The 20,747-nt window shown below is 36.3% G+C and overlaps 1 protein-coding gene across 1 annotated transcript in view; it reads left to right on the top strand.

Moving 5' to 3' along the window:
- Positions 1-2,086: 2,086 nt before the first annotated feature.
- ptprfa (protein tyrosine phosphatase receptor type Fa) overlaps positions 2,087-20,747 on the top strand; it is a 195,549-nt gene continuing 176,888 nt past the window's right edge. Inside the window, 1 exon segment of the mRNA XM_082136098.1 lies at positions 2,087-2,330. The gene's annotated coding sequence lies outside the window, so the exon portion shown is untranslated.

Below are 20,747 nucleotides of genomic sequence, written 5' to 3'. Positions count from 1 at the left end.
TTGTCGGCCAGTTGTGGCCTGTGCAATAATATTAAAAGTTCTAAACCATCTATTGTGTTTTATAGTTCCACTATAGTAATGATAATATTTACAATAATATATTGAATTTAATAGGTGTCTCTCACATTGTCCCAAAGCAACATTAAAATAGTGTAGATTAGTGTACAATATTTTATAATAATAATTTATTCTATTCAGTGTCCATTTCATTCATTTAACATATTATTGGGGGCATCCAAGTTATTTGACATATTTACAGTGCTATGCATAAGTTTAAACACCCATGCTAAAGTTGACTAAAAAGAGGAATAAAAAATACACCTAGAGATTGGCATGGTTTTATTTCAGTTAGCCTAATAGCTGGTTTGATTTGCATTGAGAGATGATCTTATGGAAAGTACTCCATGCCAGTCTCTAGGTATGGTGAAGGCTATGTGATGATGTGGGGATATTTTAATTCCAAAGGCCAAGGGAACTTTATCAGGATGCATAGTATCCTGGATCCATGAAGTAACTGGCCTTTAAAAATAAAAATCTGCCTGCCTCTATGGGAATTTAACATAGGGGTGTCCAGACTTATGCACCCTGTATTTTAAGGAAGAACATTTATTTATTTACGATACATTATTCATTCACAAAGAAAATTGGTGTCCTTAAAGGTTGGATTTTTCCTAATTTTTTTTTAATTAAGGCATTAAGATCAATTTCCAAAAGATGATTTTTTATTCCTCTTTTTAGTCAACTTTAGCATGGGTGTCTAAACTTATGCATAGCACTGTAAAAAAATAAAATAATTAAGTAATGCAATAGTTACTTTTCCTGTTAATTAGTTACTTTTATTATGATGTAACTCAGTTACTAACTCAGTTACTATTTGTGAGAAGTAACTAGTAACTATGACTAATTACCTTTTTTTAAGTAACATGCCCAACACTGTTCATGGGTTTGTGCGTTAGAGCTGTGAGATGCAGACTTAAAATGCTGCCACTGTACATTATTTAGAAATGTAAGTGCTCAAGTGGTGAGCTTTTGAAATAAATGAACAGAGCTACACATTTCTGGGCAGTTGTGTGAGAAAAAGAAAGAAAAAAATCCTCTTTAATACTTGATGCTATTTCAAGTGTGATTGGGGCACACACACACATATTTGCATACTGACATGCTAACTTGCTCCAACTATTCTTTAATTGCATTAATACCAAACAAAACATTTCTTAGTGTTCATTATGTGCGCTGAAGCAGAAAATCTGTTTGGTTTTAAATATAAGTTTTCTCTAATTGCTTATGTGAGGACTTCTTTTTCACAAAATAAAATAAAAATGTATTGTATTGTTTAATATTTTTCTTCATTGTGAAGATTATATAACATCAATTGGTAACTGTGAGAAGATCTGTTTCTGTAGGGAAAGCATCTAATGATCTCAATTGAAAGCAATGGAGTTGTCACATTTTTAAATAATGACTCCGAATGTGCAATCTAGCATCTATTTGCTACCGCGCAAAAGCATTTTCCAGCTGTTTAGCTGATATATTAAATCAGAATAAAAGGAAATGTATTCCTTTACACACATTAGTGGCAAATTTACCTGCTGGGGATTTAAATTTCATCTGTGCTTGTTAATCATGAATCTTATTTGTGTCAGTGCTAAAATTTGGATGTTTAAGTGTTTTTTTCCAAGTCTTGTTTTCCAAATCTAAGCCACATATTGTGTTACATTTTACATCCTTTTGTTGGTTTTATTAGCGTTATCTTCACGACAGCTCGCAGGGCAGACGAACAACTCTGGCAGTGTTCAGAATCAGTCAGCATGTTCTACTTAAAGAGTTCTTTATCTCAACAACAGCTTTTCTACCAGCCAGTCTGTCTGTCTACCTACTTTATATAAAAAAACAAGCCAACCCCGTTTCAGTGTCCCCACTTCCCTCAGTTACCTGTTGGTCTGCTGCCAGTGAAGAGCAGGAGGGGCCGCCTATTTACCTGTGCAAAATCAAACAATAGACCTCTTCTCTGATTGGCCAGGGGGAAGAAGACCCTCCCACAGCCCTTGTTGTAATTCAACACCTGACGGATTTCGCTTGTGCCTGAATTAGTCTTGTTCACACAGTCTCAGAAAGCGTGCGTCTGTCCCCAGAGACACTTGTGCTTCTGTCCCAGCTAAGAGCTCACACAGAGTAACGCCGCCTGCGCAGTGCCTGATACATGGATTAGACACTTGCTGTACACTTGCAGTTGCCTTTCTCTTCAGGACTGGGGTTTGGATCCTCTAGTTTTTTCAGGGATTTCCTAAACTCATAATCTGATATCCTTTTGGATGGTTTTCTTCACACGGGTAAGTGGTGCACATGCATTGGATTTCTGCCAGTAATAATAGTGGTAGTGTGCATGACCTGCTTGGCTCAACCTTTATGTTTCATAATAATATTCCATCATTTGCACTTAAATGAGGATCTTATTAGTGGTGCAGTCTCTCTCATCTCCTCTGTGCACCTTCCTTAGCTGTTGTACACAAACACACTGAGGGGCTTAGGGGAAACATTAGCAGAATCACAGCTGTCCTGTGGCGAATGATTTTCTGTCTTACATGCAAATCTCTGTTCATTCTACTTGAGCATAATATCCACCTCAGACGCTACGTTTTCTGAGGGTGTTATGTAAGAGTTTTTTTTTTAATTAGTCTGGTTGAATGTATAATTTAGATTGAATTATGGTGATATTGAAAAACTACACCCTGTGTTTCCCTGGAAATATTTTATGTAGTGTGTGAACGTGCAGTTTGTAATGTGCAAGAATTATGAACTTGTTAACTTCAGTGGGGTCCAAAAGTCCCACTAGTGAAAGTGCTTTTATGGTGCATTTTATTTATCTAATTTGATAAGGTAATTTTATATTTTAATACAAAATCACTGCAGACAAGTTGGCATGGGCAAAACCTGATGATCATGTTCTCCAGCATGATTTGAGAAAGTGCCAAAGGGCATTTTGAAATCTGACAACTTCACCTGATCAATGTCACAAATGTGTTTGATTAGTGACCTACAGTATGGATATAATTTATGTCATACAGTATGTGTACAGTATGTGTGTGTGTGTGTGTGTGTGTGTGTGTGTGTGTGTGTGTGTGTGTGTGTGTGTGTGGTCCTGGTAAACTCTATGTTATGGGGACAAAATGTCCCCATAAAGATGGCAATATCTGAAATCTGTGTCCTTGTGAGGCATTTTTTGTCCCCTTGAGGAAGTATAGATCATAGTAAGTTATGTTTTTTGATAATGTAAAAATGTAGAAAGTTTTCTGTCATGGATAGGTTTAGGGTTAGGGGATAGAATATACAGTTTGTACAGTATAAAATCATTATGTCTATGGAATGTCCCCATAAAACATGAAAACACAGTGTGTGTGTGTGTGTGTGTGTGCGTGCGTGCGTGCGTGCGTGTGTGTGTGTGTGTGTGTGTGTGTGTATAAGTTCATTATTCACAGGGTGGTTAAAGTTTTTCTTTAAATCAGGGGTCTCAAAATCAAATTACCACTTGCCAGATGATGTTCCTCATCAGCGACCAGTTGAACAGTAACAACAAATACAAACATTAATTTTGATTATATAATTATAGAGGCATTTTGTGTAGTCCGCTTTGTTGATTATAATAGAAGAGATGTGGTTGTATCACATTTAACCGTACCGCACTTGTCCAGTAGACAAAAGCTGCAATTTGTTTTCTGTCCCTATACAGTGCACTTAAATAGTCCATATATGTATAAATGTGGCATATATAGTAAATAATGAATGAATGAGCAATCTGGCACACAGGTTATACATGTAACCAACTTTTTTTTTGACAGAAGCGAACCCGCAGGCTTGTTTGTTGTTATCACCTAGGCTACAATTGCACGTTTTAATTTGTGTGAGGCCTGTAATTAGTCATGTGAATGAATATATATGAGACCACATTATAACAATCTTTAAGAAAACAACAGGATAACAGGGTGAAATCAAAATGCAGAAAGTGAAATATGATTTGTGGGCCGAATAAACGGCTAACGTATGAAACAATCTCACGGGCCAGTAGTTTGAGACCCCTTCTTTAAAGTGAATTTTACTTATATATGTAATGAAACAGGGCCGTATAGATTGAGCTGGGGAACTTTTCCTCTGCCGTGATTGAATGGTGTTATCAAAAGTGTCTTTTTGGAGAGGAGTCAGCGGGAACTAGGCTGTCTGTCTCACTTTATTCAGCGGGGAAGGCAGTCTTGTCCCCGGGGAGTGATTCTATTTCACACAGAGAGGCTTACGTCTTTCAAGCATACCATTGTCTCGTCTAATCCCACAGTCCTGCCCTGCTGCAATGCCATCTATTCAGTCGCCGCCAGCATATCGGTCTCTCTCTCGCTTGCTTCCTCACTTTTTGCTCTTTCTCAGTGGCTTGCATGTTGCTACATGGACCACCAACACGCTGCTCTCGTTCATAATAACTGAGAAGGAGACATTGAAGAGAGGTGGGACAACACGAGGACATCAGTACGGAGAGGCAGTCTGTGGCTTTGTTTAGTCCCCCAGATGGAACAATAAAAGCAATAGATAGGGATCTTGACCTCGCTGGCCTTTTGATTGCAATCTGTGACCTTTCTCATCCCTCCAGAGGTTCGACCGGCCCAGTTAAGCGGTGTGTTTTACGATTCATTCAAGTGTTTGTGTGTGTATATGGGGACGTTCATCATGTCCCGTGTCAGTCGGGCTGCACAGGAGTTTGAATTGGGGGTTTGTCGCTAATGCCGTGTTGTTTTGCTGTGTGGATCTTTGTTGTTTGACTTGTCATGGTGCTCTTGCGCATGAGGATTAAATGATTGTTGTGATGTGCTCTTGGGTTGCTGTGGTGCTTGTTGGTTTCAAACCCCAAATGAGCAAAGATGAAACCATTTCCATTCACTCTTAAAGGGAAACTTTTTCTTCTGTGGAACACAAATGAAGATATTTTTGAAAATGTTTTTTTCTTTTTTTTTTTTTTCTTTTTTTTTTTTTTTTTTCTGAGATTTGATAAACATTTATCACTTGTATTTCAGATACTGAGTTTACCACTGAGCTCATTCTTAAAGGGGAACTTTTTCTTCTGTGGAACACAAATGAAGATATTTTTGAAAATGTTTTTTAATTTTTTATTTTTTATTTTTTAATTTATTTATTAGTTTTCTGAGATTTGATAAACATTTATCACTTGTATTTCAGATACTGAGTTTACCACTGAGCTCATTCTTAAAGGGGAACTTTTTCTTCTGTGGAACACAAATGAAGATATTTTTGAAAATGTTTTTTAATTTTTAATTTTTAATTTTTAATTTTTTAATTTATTTATTAGTTTTCTGAGATTTGATAAACATTTATCACTTGTATTTCAGATATTGAGTTTACCACTGAGTTCACTCTTAAAGGGAAACTTTTTCTTCTGTGGAACACAAATGAAGATTTTTTTTTTAATGTTATGTTTTTTTTTTATCAACATTTGATAAACATTTATCACTTGTATTTCAGATACTGAGTTTTCCACTGAGTTCACTCTTAAAGGGAAACTTTTTCTTCTGTGGAACACAAATGAAGATATTTTTGAAAATGTTATGTTTTTTTTTTTATCAACATTTGATAAACATTTATCACTTGTATTTCAGATACTGAGTTTACCATACATCTCTGAAAAGTATTAATCCTAAATATGCACAAAAAAAGGCGAGACACTACATGTGAATAGGGTAACATTTTAAAATAATAGATATCACCATGAAACTTCCTTAGTTGATTACTTAACACAAGTATATAAAAAAAATGTATTACAAGTTTTTGAAATTTGTATGTTTAATTATGCAAATTGGGCATTATCTCATTAAATATGTGTGATTTTGCATATATTTTCGGTAAATAGATCTGAACATTTACACACAAGATGAAAAAAAAATTTCTGGATTTAAGCTTTCATTACCTAGGAAATAAAAATATATTGTCCATATTTTTTTATTAAAATGTCACATAAATCAGGCCAGGAATGATTTATTAACAAATCCCTCTGCAAATATCTTCAGAATACTGCTAAGTGTATAACTGGAAAGTTTGGTGTACATAGGTGCTACATAGGCTGAGATGTTTGTACTGGAGAATGACAAAAAAAAACTCATTTTGAGAAAACGGCATTTAAAGATTTAAATTGGGGAATTTAATACATTTCTATTGGAAAAATTAGCTCAAAAACAGAATAAATGCTCAGGCCCTTTAGTAATAATAATATATAATATTTCAAGCTCATGAAAACTGATTAATAACATGGCAGGCATATAAGGCCTACAACTGCAGTAACTCAATTAATTAACATTGGCGTATCATGCACACACAGTTGCCGACAAAAACCCGTCATTAGCTTTAAATCCCCCTTTGGACATTCACGATTGGTTACTGATAGAAAGGAAATGCCCATATTTGGGTTACATAGCCGGTCATGGCAGACTTGAGTAAACAGACGGATCTCGGCGTGTCGCGTTGGAATGCTAACTTCTTGGTAAATTCGGGAGAAACTTACTGCCGCAAGTAAACAAAATGCAATAAAATAAACATCTTTATGTATATTTTCAACGTTTTGTTTATAGCAGCTTGAAAGAACACATATTAAAGGAATAAACTAGGCCAAAATCTAAAAACTGACCACTGCATGAAAAATCTATGTTTTCGTCTGCCGTGTCTCGCCTTAAGAGAGTGATCTTTCTGTACATCATAAGCATTGATTTGTGAAAATAAAATCAGGCCTATGGGTAAAAGAAGATATTTTGAAGAATGTGGCTAACCAGACATATGATGGGCCCCATTGACTTCCATAGTATGAAAAAAATAAAATACAATGGTAGACAATGGTGCACATTAACTGTTTGGTTACCAACATGTTTTAAAATAGGGCTGCAACTAATGATTATTATAATAATTGGTTGATAATCGGAGAAAAGTTCAATTTTGTTTTCTCTTTTTTTATATAGACAAAACACACTATTCCACATCCTGGCCAATGCTGTTCTTCAAACGAACATATTGAATGCTATGAATACATATATAGTGAATATATCTATATATATGCTATACATTATATGAGTTATAAAGCAAAAGGACCGTTTAAATCTCTTAAAACACAAACTCATTGAGGGAGGTTCTGCAGGAACAAACACATTCAGTCTTACTGTCATTTCTGTATCCTGTAAATGCAGAGGTGGAAGTAACGAATTACAACTACTCACGTTACTGTAATTAAGTAGTTTTTTTGGGTACTTGTACTTTTTTGAGTATATTTTTAAATCTGTAATTTTACTTGTACTCAAGTACATATTAAGATAAGTAATCTACTTCGCTACTTGTAAAATCACATTTCGTTACTGAGTACAATTTGAATTGATATTCAAATCTTTGAATGGCATTTCGGTAGCCAATAAAAATATTCGATCGTAAACGGACCAATAAAACCCCTGATATTTGGACTGAATGAAAGCCGCCGCAGTCGCAGCAGGTTTTGAAGAGCTGATCATGAAGGAGGCGAGGAGCTCAGAGTGATTAATGGCTGGACTGAAAGTTTGGAACAACAAACAACTACATAGTAGTATTGTCAAAATATCTATATTTTACCAGCTGCGCGTTCTCATTCTCTCATCTCAACGACAGCGAGTTTGACACACCCGCCTCCTCTCAGCGCGGGATTGCAGGTAACGTTAGGCCTATTACGCATAATTTTATTAATACCTGCAAGTTTCTATGGCATATTTTAATGGCAAATGTCACGAACAATATTATAACGCGAGGGCACATTCATGTAATCGCAGAAAACTGGACGCGAGCTCTCAAATATACGAACGAACTGGACTCGGATATTGAGTGTGCGCTCTCGGACTGTGTGTCATATCATGTGCAATCGCGAATCTCTCCAAGTGGTTCTCACTGCAGACTCAAATGACGTCCAGCTCCAATCACTCCATGCTCTTGAATTAAACGCTGTCAAAAGCTATGAAAAATCTAGTCTTTTTGCAAATTAAATTCAGTTTGAATTGAAATCAAGCTTCCTTGTGCTGTGTGTGAGCTGTTGCAACAGTTCACGTTACCCTATTGTAAAGACAAATACACTGAGTGAGTAAATATTAGATTATTGTAATGGTTATTGATCAATGTTTAAATATGTAAACAAAAGCCTAAATTAAAATCTCACCTTATAAAGTGGACGTGTCTCTTTAGAAGACTTGAATTAAACTTTTCCATTCAAATAGATTACTGTTACAATGAGTGTTGTGCTTTTCAATGCTTGAAAATAATGATTGCCTTGACAAAATGGATGGACAATTTAGATATTAAAATATTTAGTATGTAGTAGTTTTCCCGATGGTATTAAAAATTATAGGCTAGGCCTACTGAATATTGACATATTTCAAGGTGTCATATTGAAGTTAGAAATTCCAGTATCCACTAATTAATGTCCTTTGACAATAAGGTAAAAACGTGTTAAAAGTAGCTATTTTCTACATAAATCTATGATTTTGTTGAATATTTTTATTGGTAATGCATTAACTATCGCCAGCTAAAAAGTAATTAGTAACTAGTACTCTGAGTAGTTTTTGAGAAGAGTAATTTGTACTTTTACTTAATTACTTTTTTGACACCAGTACTTTTACTTGTAATTGAGTATTATTTCAGCAATGTAACGGTACTTGTACTTGAGTACAAATTTTCAGTACTCTTTCCACCTCTGTGTAAATGTAAGAAATGTCTTACATATATATTTACATATATATTTACATGCAATTTAATTACATGCTGTCCCTTTACAGTTACTACTCTCATAAAATAATTGAATTGCATAAAGACTTTTAAACCTAAATTTAACGTCCAACAACAGATATTTCAGCAAAATGAATATTTTTGCGCTGAATATTAATCGTCTCCCTCCGGCGCTTGTTCAGTTAAGTTTGGAGTTTAACACAGACAGTCAGGACAAGCCTTCATGCAAAATGGAAATACTTGCATGGATTTGTAACATTTACAGATAAGGATATAACCGTAAAATAAAGGTTTTGCGCTGAGGAATCATATCTCACACATTAGACAGCACACACATCCGTAAAAGCACCTTACAAAAGCTTATACATTAGCTTGAAGCTTAAAATGAAGGATTCTCATGTTTTGGGCAGTTTTGGATCAACTTGAGGGAGAGTAAATGATGACAGAGTTTTCATTTTTGGGTCAACTATCCCTTTAACTCATTTTTTCCATTGCAGTGTAAATTATTCCAGTTCATAAATTACAAATTCTGTTATTCTTCCCATTTTGTAAATATCCATAGAGTTGTTTTTATTCATTTCAAAAAGGTTCAAAGAAGAAATGAATGCATTCAGATTGGGAACAACATAAGTATGAGTAAATTAGTTCTCCTTTAACTATAAAGCTTACGAAGAGACCGTTTTACACACTGGTGCTTTTTAAGAACTTAAATTCCCATGTTTTTTTTAGCAAATCATCTACTTTCAGGTGATTCAAAGAACCCCTGATGCTTCAATTGTCCTGTTTTCGATCTATATTTATATCCATTACGGTGATACGAAGAACCTATAAACATTAACAATGTTTAACGAACCAAATAGCAACTCAACCCTTTAAAAGGAAGGAAAGTTATTTTTCTTTTCTGTGCTCAAGGCACTTGACCTCAGATTGCACCATGGGATTGTTTTGGATTAAAAAAAAAGTAAAATCTAAATGAAGAATAGTGTATTGTTTCATGAATATCTCCCCTACATGTCATTGGAGGATGGACACATAGCAGATACAGAGTCCAGGGGGTTTCCTCTGAACGTTTCATCTCACTTGGATGTGAATGAAACCACTGTGAGCAGTGGCGACAGTAATTTGTTTGGCTTATAAAGACTGCATTTGCTGTTTATTGCTCTCTTTGATGGAGAATTCAAAGTCCCTCCATCATGAACCTCTAAAGAGGAGTTGAAAATAAGCCCATTTTAATTAGCACTGAATTTCAGCTCGTTGTGATTTACAGTGCCATCCACTGAAACTGCCTCTCTGTTATTTCTGTTATCGCAGTCGCAGTGTGCCGAGCGAAAGACGGCACGCATTTAACAGCATTATTCTGGGCTGCTATTTTCAGTTAGTTGCTTTAAAAGCGTTGATACAATCTTGAAAATCAACCATCTGTCCTTCTTTTGAAAACTTCAAAAGCAGATGTGTGAATCTGCAAACTTTGATCTTCTCTGACCTGAGAACTTTGATTGGTGAGCAGCTCTGTACTTTTCCCTCTTATGAAATATGATACATCTGTAGTAATTACAGAGCTCGCAAAGCACCACTGTAGCGTTATTCCTCAAACATTCAGATCAACCCTGAGCATTCAACTTTTCAATTAATTCAGCTTCAACCGCTTAGTGTACAGACTCCATTCAGACTTTGTAGATAATTGATCTATTTTTTGTTTTTGTAAGTTGTATGCCGTGGTGGATGGCTCATGATGTGTACACTAACATTTTTATATTAACAACATGAAGATCGTACTGTAGGTTAAATGCATATGAATGTTTAAGGGAAAGTGTATATTTTAGGTCTTGTCTGGTCATCAAGTTTTTCCATCCTTTTTAATCATCTTTTCCCCTTCACGTATTTCATTTAAAATAGTCCTGCAGTGTGACGTGCATTAAACGTACAAATTCATGTAAGCCCCAATTAGCATGACATCCTAATTATAAAATAATTAAAATGGCTTTAGATTAAGTATAGCTTGCCAGCTTTCTGAAAGTCTTTCATGCCACCTATCTACTCAGATTTTAGATTTACTGTATGTAAATCTACCATTATTTGCATTGACGATAGAATGCTCAGCATTCAAAATATTTGCATACTGTATGACCAATAAATTGTGATTGGTCTTATACTGTAGCTTTCTTGCTTCTGTTCAACCATTTATAGTCTAGTTTACATTGCAAAGATGGTGTTGCGTTTTGTATTCTCAGGAGTATCATGACAACTGCAATGCTGCTCTGATATGGCATTCAATTCCCACTGAACCAAAGACTATAAACTAAACTTACCTGAAACTTTAACCCTAGTCTTTGCGAGTCTATTCCCTGTGGAGATGCAAATGTAGCTGCAATATAAAGAAACACAAATACTCTTTGCCAACCTTTCTAAATGTTGTGCATTTTAATGTTTTTTTTAAACTTTCATTGTATACCGTGTCACAGAACCGTCTGCGCTGGAGAACCAGAGGGACTCTTGATTCCTGCTGTTTGTGTTTGTGTGTGTGTGTGTGTGTGTGTGTGTGTGTGTGTTTATCCTCTGCTGCTCTGACACAAGTCTGCACTCGTCCTTGAGTATCTTCGGAAAGGATTCTGACAGCAGCGTTGCTTAGAGACCGTCTCTGTGTGTTCTCCGTTCACTATAAAGCCCAAAACTCAAGGATTAGAGGACAAGAAAGGTGTATGAATGCCGTTTGTAGATAATGGGAAACCCAGTCTGTGACTCTTTAAAAACGTTGTACAATGAAACGTACAGCATAATGGGTTAAGATGCTTTGGTTTTACAACAGGTGTCCCACTGCTCTGAAAGCTCTTTTCTCCACATGGAAGGTGTCATTCATATCCATGTCATGGCCTCTTTGTGTTACATGACCTTTTTTGACACACCCTGGGAGCATGCAAAATTTTCACTGGATTTATTGCATTTGCGGAAGATTTGAAGGCCTCAGCTGTTGTCACAGAAAGTGACATGGAATGATCTACAGCTTGTTTTCCACCTCTAGGTTTGTTTGCATGAACGACTGGCTGCAAATACAGAGCAGCGAGTTATTTATTAGGCAGTCATGTTCTACATTTACAGGCTTGTCTGTACCCGTCAAAAGCACTTGAGGAAATAATACGATTCTTATCCATATTCATTCTCTGACTCATCCTCCACTGGTTGACCACCGGCACATCCAAATCAGTTTTCAGATAAGTCCTTTTTCTTTCCATCATTAGATATCTTCCTAGCCGCTGTTGGACCCATGCTTTCGTTTCACATACACACAGCGGTGGATTCAGATTAAACAATGGGCCACACGCTGAGACTATCACCCCACTGCTTTCCTCATCGACACATGCAGAATAACGGCATCTCTGACTGCTTCCCTCCCTCTTACTTTTAATGAACACACAACTGTGTGGAAAAAATGTGAAACAGTTTCACACTGTGAACTTTCACTTATTTATCAATGCATTTAAAGTTCTTATATAATGTTTCACACAGTTTGAGGTGCATAATCATATATTCTGTGTTGGAAAAAAAAAGAAGTGTTTTGCACAGTTTTACCTCGTTTTGCAATAAAACATCTAAGCAGATTTAAAACAAGATTTACACGATAAGCAAAACCTCATAAGATATTCAAACGTGTCCTCACTTGTTTATCTCATGATTCCCTGTGTTTAGTGTTCTTGGGCTTTTATTTTGATATTTTTTTGTCTTGCTGTGCCTTTGTTCAGTTTCTGTGGTTTAGTTCGTTTACCTTAGTTTCTGTAGTTATCCTTGTTAGTCACCATGGCAACTAATCACCTTCACTTGTTCCTTGTTAGCCTCTTGTTACCCAGTGTATTTACACCCCTTTATATGTTTCAGTCCTTGTTTGTCAGTCATTGTCTTTAAACCTCAACGTTTGTTTCTCTGTTTGGATTATCTTCTTCGTCATGTTTGAATTATCTTTGTCTTCACAAGATGAAATATGTTCATGAAGTTTTGCTTCTCATGTAAATTTATCTTGTTCTAAAGATGTTTAGGTAATTTTTTTTACTGCAGTATACTTAAGAATATAATTTACAGTCTGAAGATCATATCGAAAATGACAAGCTTTGCATTGATACGTGAAACTGTGGCATTAAAGCAGCGGTTACAAGGAAGTAAAATGGTCCTTGATTTCCTTGTTATTTGACTGATAAATGTCTAAACATTTTCAAATATACAAAGTGATTTTTTTTTCTCACATTTGTCTATTGTAGCTAAAATGCCACATTTATCCCTGTGTTCAAATGATAAAATAGGGCATCAAACTTCAAGCAAATCAAGTAAAATATTCATAAAATATTTGCGTCGCAGGTGTTACGAACCGTGTTTAGTTACACCTGAACCCTTTAATTAGTTCTGCTGATACAGTGACAGATAACAAAGCCTTTATTCATGCCATAATCCTCTTTCCTTGTTTTTGAAATGGAGAAGTGAGAGAAGCTCAAACAGACGCGTATCACTGCATGGGAAATAATGAACGTGTGTCCCTGTAAAAGGTTGGATTATTCAAATCATAACCATACACAACCCGTCTGTTTTTGACTCCGTCAGGCTGATTCATCTCAGGCGTCAAATTAGTTCTGAAGGATTTGATATTTTCTCCATATTTAATTCAATTCCAGGCACTGTGATTTTAGTTTAGTTTTTATCAGTGTTATTGATCATGTCGGAACCAGATCCGTAATCGAATGAATGATAGAGTTAGTGATCAATACTGTCAGACTGAAACAACACTCCTGTATTCGAAGGGCAGATCCTGTCGAGACACAGCCGAGGGCTTCTCCTGGAAAGTAGATCAGTGTTTATCTGTCTGGTGGCATTGATTAACTGCTCATATGATTGTTACCTGTTTTCAAATACTGTATAAAGCCCTATTCGGACGGGACTAGTTTAACATGGAGAGGTGGGGTAAAGTAATAATTACCAGAGCTTCTCTGTGATTTTAGACCCGTCCGAATGTGCCATCTCAGTAATGATCACGGACAATGTCAGTAAAGATTACGGCGACTTTAGTATTACCTAGGGCAGAGTCCTGCAACGGGGGTACCCGCATAAAAGTGGCTAAAACGGGTGGATTGTGACATTCCTAAAATTCACGGGCGGGGACGCGGGCGGATAATGAACTCCTTGCGGGTGGGTAGCGGATGAAAAATATGTGCAATATTTGTATGTCTAAATTACCAGCATTACACATACGCAAATATGTGTTTTAGTCAGGCCATCCTTAAAAATATTCTTGTTTGCCATAACCCGACCGACCCTGTCAATTTAGGACCGACCCAATTTAATTTTTTTCTCCCCATTTAGTCTGACCAAGTTGCGACATTAAATTTCTCTGTACTGTAGGCTAATAGGCCTATATGTGTTGTAGCCCAGTCATTAAAAAACGATTTAGTTTCATATTCATGTTTAAATAAAATAATATAATTTTTAAAAATATATTTCATGTTGATTATATGAAAAGTGAAAAGCATGAATAAGATAAGATGATCCTGAATATCGTGAGACAAATTGAGTGGGCAGACATGATTTTGACCACTTCATTAAGTTTGTTAAGCCTTTCTTTAAAGTGAATTTTGTTTTGTATTAATTGTATCTTAATTTTAATCAATGTTTCATCTACCAAATTCCTGGATTTTATAAATAAGAAGTAAATATAGCAGGCAGGCTCAGGCAATATAATCAGGACACGGCTGGAGGCGCCCGCGCGTGAACTGATGAACTTAAATGAACCGAAACTCATCGTATAAGCTACTTGCCTCACAGACCTGAGAAATAGAAAGCATGAAATGTGTACTTTTAAACAAAACAATTCAAAACGAAAGAAAACAGACTGTTCTCTGCTTATAATCCGTATGAAATGTGCATTTCTCTCTGGCGCGTTCACTACTGCGAAGATCGCGAGTCAGCATCGTCATCTTTGACACAGAAAACACTTGCTTATTAATAAAAGATTGAAATGTCTCATTGATATATTTGACATAGGCCTATTAATAATCATTACTTTTCCAAGTTCTTTGTGACAGCTTTTAGGTGCGTTATTGGCAGCGCACCCTTACATGTGATGAACCTGTGTGGTTTATCGCGGGTACGGGTCGGGTAACGGGCCAAATATTAACGGGTCTGGGCGGGTGCGGATTTAATTTTGATATTATCATGGGTGACGGGTCGGATCTGGTGCTGAACTTTGCGGGTACGGGCGGGGGCGGGTCTCCAAAAATGGACCCGTGCAGGACTCTGACCTAGGGACCTCCGGTAATTTGTAATAATCGCAGAGGTCGTCTGTGATTTTTATCCGTGCGAATCTGCCATGTCTGTAAAAATGTCTGTAAAAATTCCCCCGAAAATTCCTTACCGTATTTCGGCCAACACAGGGGTCCTCTGATAATACCAGTCCCGTGCGAATCCCCATGTCTGTGATTTGGGCTGTTTTTCTGTGAGCCTATCGTTTCCTAAAGAGCGTAATAACCATTATGGGCCGTTTAACAGTCCATTTTACGTCTGTATTAAAACTATATTAACAAGAAAATCTCTCGATATGCTCTACTCCAATCCGATTATAGTTTTTCTCCAATAAAAACTATGAAGTGCTGCAAAAGATAAAACAAACTACAGTAAAGACGTGATCCGGAAGCTCAACTCGGACCGTTGTCATGGAAACGTCAAATTAAGTATTTTGGCGCAACATGGAAGATCTTTTGGAAAGTTTGGACGCTTTTTGTGGTAGTGTAATTTAGTAGTCTGTATCGTGGAGCATTTCTTTGTCTCACACGGCCTCTAAAGACGTCCATCCTGTAAGTATCTCAAGAAATCAAAGTGTGAAAGAGTAAAAATTATATAAAATGAAATAAACCAAATAAAATGAATAGAAAAACAAGCCTATCGCGACGTTTCGGTATTTATAATACCTTCTTCAGGCAGGCTCGTTGTAACTATGGACAAAGAATAAAAGAAAAAGAAGATATATTATATATTTATACAATAATATCATATTCTATAATATATATCATATATTTCTCGAATAAATTGGTTTTAAATAAGTTCTTTTTTTGAATTGCAATACAGCAGCGCAATCTTCGTTTCAGCACGTTCAGCTAGTGAAGTGTGAATGGGTGGGCGACGCTGTAAAGTCCGTAAACTCAAGGGAATTACGAACATTTATTTGCCCGTGTGAATGAGCCACCAAAAACACAAACGTCAGGGGGTAATTTCTTAATTACAGAGGTCCAGGGGTAATACTAATCCCGTGCGAATAGGGCTAAGGTCTGGAAAAATGACCTCAGGTGATACTAATCCGGTGCGAATAGACCCGCTGTACATATGTACGTAAATATTTCATAATTTCCTGTTTAAAAGTAGTTTTCCATGGTTTTTCAAGTATGGAGACGCTTGAAGAAGCATTCAGTCGCGTTCTAGATGCTGGGACGAGTCTGTGGCAAAACTCAAGTGTTTTCCACATTCAGATCAGAGAGAAGATCGAAAGCACTTGTTAGAGCCACGAAACATCTTTTAGCATTAGGTAAGTGCCTTTTACCAGCACAATCCAATCTGAAGTTAATCAGTACATCGTTCGACCGGACATAACTGTTTTATAAATATAGGTTATGTGTTTGCGCACGTGATATCAGGAAGCAACGTAATACACACATGACGACAGGAGTGATGCGCAAATCGCGCTAACGTTACCCCTCCCACTTCTGCTAGTTTTACTGAGATCTCTTATCCTGTGCGAATTGGCCATTAATATTACAGACGTCCTGTGGTAAAATTACATTACTCCATCTACCCTTGTAAAGTTAATCCCGCCCGAATAGGGCTCAAGATACAAGACTGTCTTGATAGTGGTAGAACACAGAGAGAATGTAAATGTGTTTATGCAATAAGATGTTTCCTTAAATGGATAACTCACCTAAAAATGAAAATTGTGTCATCATTTACTCGCCCTCAAGTTGTTCCAAACCTGTATGAGTTTCTTTCTTTAAAGATTTTACATGTAGGCTACTACACCTGAAGGGGGTCATTTGAACAATTATACTAAAAGTCCCTTTTCTTGCTAAAAAAGTATACGAGTCAGAGGGTAGAAGGCATGTAGTAGATTGTGTGCAACAGGTTTGTCCAGCAGGACACTGATACTGTAGGCTTTATAGGGTTAAGCCTCTAACTTCTCAGATGTTTTTCTTGTGAAATAAACCTGAATCTCACATGACTCTCTTCTAGAGATTCAGTGTCTTATGAACTCAATATGAACTCAACAATTTCTCATCAAATTATCCCGAAGGCAAATGATCTGAGCTGCTATCCACATTCAAGTTGTAGCTCTATACACGTACTGTATGAATATTGACTTTTTATTTGAATTTTGGGATAACCAGCTGAGATCAAGTTAATGCTTAAAGGAAACATAACTCAGAAAGTCTCTTGAGCAATAAAAATGAGGAATTCTGCTATTTACTTGGCTATTTATTTGCTAAAGAAACATACTTTACACATACTGTTTTGATCAATTATCTTTGACAGTGCTTGCGTTTTTTGTTTGTCACATCACATGCTTCTCTCTGTATGGGCTCAGCACTCACATTTTTCTCCACATCCATGATGACTCACGTCGTTCATCTTCTGAATGACCCAACCTTGCTCAGTTCCTTTTTCTCCTTACACTACACTAATTCAGGGATTAGAGCTGCATTCCCATGTTAAAAGGCTCATCAGAGCGGCGCTGTGTTGCTCTTCAGCATGTTATCGACCTGCTCCTCCTCCTCCTCTCTGGGATTATCCGCTCGCTGAATGGACCAGCCGGAGCGGCCAGAGACAACCAACAGGCTGGGAGGAGCCGTTGTCTTCTAACTGAGTCCTTTAAAAGATTTGTGTTCTCCTGAAACACTGCAGTCAACATTTGTTGCCCCTGCTAAAAACAAAAAGCTGCATAGCTGGTCGCCATGTTGTTTCGGATGCTTGTTCTCTAGTTCCTTAATTAGCTTTACCAGTAAGACTCAACCAGCTTCACTTCAAAGATCAAGCTCAGCTTCAAATAAATATACTGTATAATCCTTCAGAAGGGGTATTCTTGATAAGATTACCTTAAAGAGTTTGGCTTATTGAGGAGAGTTATTATAAGCTTTTCTGGCCATATTTAGAATTATTCATGCAAACTAAGATAAGCAACTACATAGAAGTCTTCTAAAACAAACAATAGAGCATAGCAAACACATACAGTAGCAAACACTCACCAAACTGTAGTATTGTTTTTTATAAATAAACAAAAAATTTTCGTTTGATATTTAAAAATCCTTAAAATGAAGGCAATATTTTAATTTACTTGGACTAAAATGGCAACCTATTTTTAGTCAACAACAATATTATTTTAGTTGACAAGAACAAATAAGTTCAAAATTAAATCTGTTAGGCATGTTTAGTACATTGTTATGGAAAAGCATATTTACAATGTTACTTAGACATTCGGACTAGCAAATTATAGTTCAAGTTCACTGGTTCATTTGCATAATTTTTTGCAGATAGAAGTGATACTATGTTATGTACGCGTATGTATGGGATGTATTTGGGTGAGTTATTTAGCCTGATAGCAAAGTGCTTCAGTTTACCGGTGTTCATTTGCATAAACCCCCACATCAGCATTACGATTGGACGATTAGAGACGCTCTTATTCTTTCTAGATTTTTCTTTTTTCGTCTATCAAAAACACTGTTAGTGCATCTTGCTGTGTTATTTTGTTCTTTTATAGCTTCCGTGAACGGTGTTAATTAAAATCATTTCATTATCAATGCACATTTTCTTGCACAACTCGTCATCATTGAAATCACAGAAACCCTTTGTTCATTAACATTGTCGCCAGTTTGCTCAGAGGGTTTTGCACAGGCAAGCACAAAATGTAGTTTTATTCATGACCTTGCTTGTATGACATTGTTTTTACTGTTCTTCTAACTTCTCTCTATTCCAAGAAACACGCAATAAGTTCTGGCTGCCAAGGCAGAAGAACATGTTATCTTTCAATCGGATTACTAATGAACCATTTTTCAGAATTAAATATTCCCCCCTTCGCTCTCTCTTTCTCTCCTCTGCTCATATGATAAGGCGCCCTCTCATTTAGTACAGTGATAACTCACTGAGGCATGTTAACCGCATCCCTGAGCGCTTCTTTAATTGACTAACTTTTTAGTATCTCTCTCTCGTTCTCAAGTTATTTAACATTCATTTCACTCTCGGAAAAGCGAGAGCTGCCAGTATATCTTACAGAGACAGACCCTCAACATCAAATCACACACACACACACACACACACACACACACAGCTCGGTAACAAAACTCCCTCTAGTGCAGACACAATGTGCATCAACAGCATTTTGCCTCTGTCAGTCTTGAATTATGTATTTTGTTTGATTTTCCCACAGCAACTGGTGCACACATGCATGAGAGTGTGTGTGTGTGTGTGTGTGTGTGTGTGTGTGTGTGTGTGAGAGAGAGAGAGAGAGCGAGAGAGAGAGAGAGAGAGATGCTATAGATCTTGATTACAGTGACACTCTCATCAGAACACACATGCTCACATTAACGCTCTTGTCAACAGTGAGATGTTAATGTGAGCGCGAGAGCCGTCCTAGTAATTAATTCCAATTCAAGGCCTAAGTGCTTTGAGAAGAGATAACTGTGTGTATCCATGATGCAGAGCGTTGAGATCGCTGCCTAGCACTGCTTAAAGAAGTGAAGGCGACAAGATACAGAGGAAAAAGCTCTTTTACAAAACCAAGTGAGCCGCTCTGCTTTCTTCTCTCTGCACAGATGCTTTCTAAGGTTCACTACGACAGTGATTTGTTGCAGAAAAAAATCGCAAGTCATTCCTTTTCAGTGAAAATCTGTGATTTAAAGTAATGCAACAAAACTGAGAAACTTTATGCACTATACCAAAGAGACGGAGATTTTTCTTCTTTTTTTAAGTAATATATTTTAGTTATACTACCATTCAAATGTTTGGGGCTGGTAAGATTTTGGAATGTTTTTTGATATAAATCTCTTATGATGACCAATGCTGTATTTATTTGATAAAAAATACAGTAAAAACAGTAATTTTATGAAACATTATTGCAATTTAAAGTTTTCTCTTTTAATATATTTTCAAATGTAATTTATTCCTGTGATGCGTAGCTGAATTTTCAGCATCATTACTCCAGTCTTCAGTGTCACATGATCCTTCAGAAATCATTCTAATTTGCTGATTTGCTGAAGAAACATTTCTAATTATTATCAATGTTGAAAACAGTTGTGCTGCTTCATATTTCTGGGGAAACAGTGATGCAAAATCTCTTTTGATCAATTTAATGCATCCTTGCAGAATAAAAGTATTAATTTCTTTAAAAATAAATAAATTATACAAATCTTACTAATGCCAAACTTTTAAACGGTAGTGTACTAACAATATTTATATTAATATATTAAAATGACTTTTTCATTAAATGTTTATTTTTTCATTTTTTACATTTTTTTCTTTAGATTCAATTTTCTATACGATTTTTTTTTATTTTTAGAGAAAATTGCATCCAGCTGGAAAGTTTATGCAATATGTAATTCCATGGATTGATAAACACGATGCAAAAGATTAGTCATTGGTTTGCTTGTGTTTTTACCTATGCTTTTAAGACTATAACGAGCCATTTCTGTCACATCTATGTTCGCCAGTTAGAGAACATAGAACATTTCTATATTGTTGAACCCTGATTATAAAACATAAGTAGGGCCTATATGAAATTGGCATTTTTACTTGAGAGAAATTAATTATTTGATGGTATTCTCTGTAAAATATGCATGCAATGTTGATTTGGAATTTTCATTTTGCTGCTTGTGGTTTTGAACAGCTTGGGCCTTTGATGACTTTCAAGGTTTTAATAGTTTTGAAAATAAGAGAAAATATTTCTCCCCCCTGCTGTCTTC

Source organism: Leuciscus leuciscus, assembly GCF_965113295.1.
Source record: "Leuciscus leuciscus genome assembly, chromosome: 14".
Lineage (NCBI taxonomy): Eukaryota > Metazoa > Chordata > Actinopteri > Cypriniformes > Leuciscidae > Leuciscus > Leuciscus leuciscus.
This window is presented reverse-complemented; position numbering and strand designations above follow the sequence as displayed.